At 39.1% G+C, this 5,179-nt stretch overlaps 1 long non-coding RNA gene across 1 annotated transcript; it reads left to right on the forward strand.

Moving 5' to 3' along the window:
* The first annotated feature begins 1,555 nt into the window (after positions 1–1,555).
* Positions 1,556–2,337, forward strand: LOC106960095 (uncharacterized). Its single transcript, XR_001427498.1, has 2 exons — positions 1,556–1,649; positions 1,729–2,337. It is a non-coding gene; the product is annotated as an uncharacterized LOC106960095 (long non-coding RNA).
* The last annotated feature ends 2,842 nt before the right edge of the window (positions 2,338–5,179 follow it).

Genomic DNA, 5,179 nt, shown 5'->3' on the forward strand with positions numbered 1-5,179 from the left:
AGCTAAGGGAGATGTGGATTTCTTGTAGTTTTTTAAGATGTAGGAATCAGAGAGCATTAGCATTTGAGTTGTACAGAAAGCAGACACTCCCACAGGAAAAAAACATAACAGGCAGAATCAGGCAATACCAGTCTTTAGCTAATTTATCTGTGAAGCGAGTTGCAAACACATGAAACCCAGTTGCTATGGCACCAAGACATTGAAAGCAAGCATGATTCTTATGTTTAAAGATTTGTGAAAATCCGGGTTACGTACAATTAGTGTGAAGTCCAAGGAAAAAAAAAAAAGATGCTTGTGTAAATTGTACTGCTGCCACTCCTCAATAATCCATTACAACAGGTGTCAATTTAGATAAAAGGTAAAAAAAAAAAAAAAAAAAAAAGGGTGAGTGTAAATACTCTTCTCCATGCTCTGGTTAAATATTAGCACTTGAAAGCATTTTTGTTTTACACAGTCTGACGGACACTCCAAGTCTGAATAGAGGGCCCAGAAAAATCTGCACTGTTAGGCATGGAGAGGACACTTCTTCTGATGTAAGAGTCTCTCTGAAACTCGCAACTAGAAGGGGTGTTATTTATTTTTTATTTTTTTTGGAGCAAGCATGTTCATGTGAATGAGCGTGTGCATTGTCAGTGCTTATGCTCTCCACCTCAATCAGCCCGGAGGAGCTTGTTTGCAGGCCTCCTCTTTGATGTCTGATGACACGCATGTCGGTGCCATGTTATCGTCGTGACTCACGTTTAATCCAGTGCGAGCGTCTCTCTCTGCTTTGAATTCCCTTGAATAAATATTACAATATGAATGAGACCTGTTGTGCAGGAACAGAATGTGTCTGATTAGGGAAAATTGGTTTAAAACAAAAGGGTGACAACAGCGTATGCACATGTTTTCTTGCGGGCACAGGTTTGTGCAGAGAAGACCCACCTACCCCCCGCTTGGTGTCCACTTGTAAGTTTGATAAAGTCTAATAAAACTGCCTAAGAAACCATATGAGCAATCTGCTGCTGCGGTAAGGGCCAGAACTTCAGTTTATACACTACGTTACAAACACAACAAGCACCACAGGGAAAGCAAGTCTTATTTATTTTGCATTCCATTATTTGATTGAATTCCTCCTTAGGAGATGCCTCTGGCAGAGGCACAAAGAAAATCCGCAACACAGCCCTGAAAGTCTCCATTTTTAAAACACAGAAAGCATGACTTTGTCACTTTTTTTTTTTATTTCAGTATTTTTGCTATGAAAAGGCAAGCTCAACTGGAGATGTTTCCATTATTCATGCAGAGTTTAACACAAGTAAATCCCTCTTTTCCATAAATCCAAATATTTCTATCAACTCTGGCTCTTGGCATGTTCTGTTTTGTATTTAACAAAATGCAAAGAAGCCACTATTTAATTAATTCACTGTTTCAGTTTGCAGATAACCGAAAGTTTTCACAACACGGGATTGAAGACAATTCTACTTCAGTGTGGCACTGTAGCATTTCCTATCCGAGTTGTGCAGGCTGGTGTGTGTGTGTGTCTCCTTGCCTCTTTCTTCACAGGGCGTTACTGGCAGGTGCCCTCCCACAGCTGCTGCTCATCAGGAACAATAAGGAGGAGCTTAAACTGCAGCAGAGGCAGATGCCAGATTGTTTTGCTCTCGTGCATGGTAATCAGGCCTACCTTCTCTTGTGTTCTTTCCTCCCCGCGTGTCTGACGCTAATTCTTGCTGTTCTCCGTTTTTACAGGAAGCAAATCCGTGTTCATCCTCGGCTCACTCATTTCAGTGCACTGCTTCCCGCTGTTTGTCGGAGGAATACTCCCCAAATTCCTCTGCGTGATTTTCTGGTTGTCCTGCTGATTTCAGCTGTTTGGATCACTCCAGCAACTTACCGATCATCACTCACTTCCCATTCCCTCTGGAAGAAAACAAAGGAAAGCTTTACTAAAACACAGTTCACTTCAACCTGCTGATCTTTGTAGATATTCATCTCCTCCTCAGAGACAATCCATCAACTACAATATCTCATTTTAATTCTTTATTTTCTTTGTCAAACAATAAATACTTACTTCTCCTCCTTGGCGACAAACCGGAATCCTTCCAAAATCCCAGAAGAACCGCCAACTTGTACACTGTTGTCATTAAACCTTTCAAAACTTTATGTTGTGTCCATAATTGTTGCTGGAGCTGAAGGAAATATTCAAACAAATATGACATTTTCATTTCATTGTCCTTGACAAATTATTCGTTACTGGAATATTTGAAATGGTAATCTTTAAAGGGCATCAAATTGAGTGAAATTCTAAGAATTGTATGTGCATTAGGACCATTGGATATTCGCCACCTTTAAGACCCATTTAACCAAAATGAATCTATCATAAATATTTTTTTTGGTCATTTGATCAACATTTAATGTTTTAACAGCATGAAATAATGTCTTTATCACAGTGGTAATATGCGCAGTACTTTGCAAAAATGTTTGATCACATCACATTTGCAAATTTCAGTACATTTGGAATGCTATGCGACAGACCAAAAACGCACTTCTGCATTATTTTTGAAAACGAAGAAAAAGGACCTGTTTTCTTCAATTATATAATTTCTGAAAAGTGTGGCATGCATTTGTGTTCAGTCACCTACTCTGATACACCAAAATAAAATAAAAATTAAATTGCCTAATTTATAAATAGATTCCTCAATGATTTCTTATGAGCATCAAATGGCCCCTGTAAGACACACTGGACGTGTCCAACTGAAGTGTGAGGAAAACCTCCATTTCTGTGGCTTTTAGTCAAATGGTGTTATTTATTTATGCCATCAGGGAGCATAGCATACCAATCAGAAACGTATGGTAAACAAAATGACGTTTTCTGACTTGCAATTGATGAGACTGAGTTAAACATCTCTTTATATTTTTCAACTGAAACACAAATCTTATTTTTTTTTTAACTATGGTTTCAGCAGAAACTGCTATGAAAGCTGGAATCAAGTGGCACTTCCCTTTGTGTTGAGTGTTGAGCAGGCCTAAAAAGAACTGTTGTGATCACTTTCATTACGATAATTATATACTTCTCTGCGTTAGACTAGTGCATAACATCCCAAGAGAACACATCAAAAGTATGTGGTTGTAATGTGACAAAGTGAGAAAAAGTTTATTTTGCATTAGTGCTCCTGCAAGACCCTGAAATTTCTTGCTATCCAGAAATCCATCTGTGTTTTGTGTCTGCACCTCCCTGCACAATCCTTTTTATAACCACAGTTGGTCCACGCCAATCCCACACTACTCAGCCCACTTCGCACTTAAAATGGACTGCTGGGCTGCTGGGCCGCAGCGCTCCGCAGCATGCTCTCATTGCCAGCTCAGGCAGGTTCAATATCGCTCAAAACGAAGAGCAAAGCTTAAAATGAATTACACATTCAGCCCAGGAATTATTCAGTTCATGCACTCCTGTTATGTTCAAACAGTCAATATAAAAAGCTTCTGATAGCTCGCACCCAGAGGGCCAAAAAGATTTGAATTAATTGCTATAAGAACTAAACTAGTGAAAATTGGGAGCTAAATGGCTCCCCGTGGAATGTGATCAGGGAACTACTGTTATCGTACCACTGCAAGAGTATCTCTAATGGCTGGGTGCAGTCGCTACCCATAGATCATTCTGTCCCTACTCACGCATGACTATATTGTTTCAGCGTTTTCTAACGGAAGCCTGTAGGGTTCATTAGTCCTTATTGATTATTTAATTAACCGGATCACAATGTGCTGAGTGAGCACAATCATGAGGGGTGAGGAGTCCCATTAATTAAAAGATGTCTTCATGTGGGGGACTGGGTGAGCGTATGTACAATAAGAAGATGCTAAAACAAAATGCAATGTTTTTGTGTTTTTTTTCCTCTATAGTACTGAAAAGTGTCTTTTGTGAAGGAACAGGGGCAGGGAGGGACAGGTAATGAGGTTTTGAACCTCTGCCTCTTGACTGGGTTTGGCTCCAATCCTGGGCTTTGCCAAAACCCAATAGAATATCTTCTTTGCCCCCAGTAAAAATTTCCCAGGGCTTATATGAGCCAGTTTTAAACAAATACATTGAATGAGGATCCACTTTAAAGTTCACTAGGTAAGGCAAATATACTTGCATAGCACATTTTCATAAACAAGTCAATTCAACATAATGTTAGAGCTACATGACGCTGACCCACTTAGAGTGAAATATCAAATAAAAATGCTTACCTGCATCAATTGACATGAGTGAATCTACTCCTGGCGTCCAACACTTCCTAATCCACTTTAAAGTACAAATTAAAGGTAGTGACATTATTTAAAGATTCAAATGTGTCAGTACTTAATGGATTAGATTATATCCTTGAAGTCTGCAAAGCAAATGAAGTAAAGCCCACTTGAGCACCGAGGAAAGATACCACACGACAAGTGGTTTTGGTAATGAATTCTCTTATCCTGCAAACTAATTGCTGTCATTACGTCGGTTGTGATTTATTCTGAAAATTGTAACTTCAGCCTGAGAACATTTTTGAATTATACTTTTAGAAGGCATTATTTGCCAATAAGCGATTATAGCCAAAGTTTGATGAACATGATTTTATTTATGTAGCATCAGTTCAAAATGTAAAACGGTACTCCAGAAGACCAAAAGTTGACAAGTTAGTCTCTGTTATTGAGTATGTAATTCTGAAAGGACTTTAAAAAAAAGTCAGCCCCTAACCTTTTTTGGGATCAGCATGAGGATTTTTATCCAAAAGAAATGCTCTTCCAGAAATCCATCTGCTCTGGGAATCCAAAAGGATCCGACTGACCTCTTAACACCTCCATGCTGTGGGGTTTCTCTGACTTCTCCAGAGAGAATCCATGGAACAGCAGGTGAAGTTAATAATGACGTCACAACGGATAATACGAGTTTGGCTTAGGTTTGCTTTGATTCATGCAAGGGTAAGGAAAAAACAAAAACAAAACACTGGACATCTACTAGTTAGCAGAAGCTTTCAGTGATGTGGCAGATAACAGAAGACTCCAGAGCGTTTAAATAGAGCAAATCAGAGGTTAGTGAAATTGCACGGATTGCAGCAGAGGATGATGGTGCGGTACAGTGGAAAACAGACAGACATCAAATCATATAAATATTGAGAAGTCCAATTTAATCCTTATGGTAGAGAACTTTCAAAGTCCTATCTATCTGCCTATCTGGAAA

Source organism: Poecilia latipinna, unplaced genomic scaffold (genome assembly GCF_001443285.1).
Source record: "Poecilia latipinna isolate Pla-1442-1.1 unplaced genomic scaffold, P_latipinna-1.0 Scaffold1154, whole genome shotgun sequence".
NCBI lineage: Eukaryota > Metazoa > Chordata > Actinopteri > Cyprinodontiformes > Poeciliidae > Poecilia > Poecilia latipinna.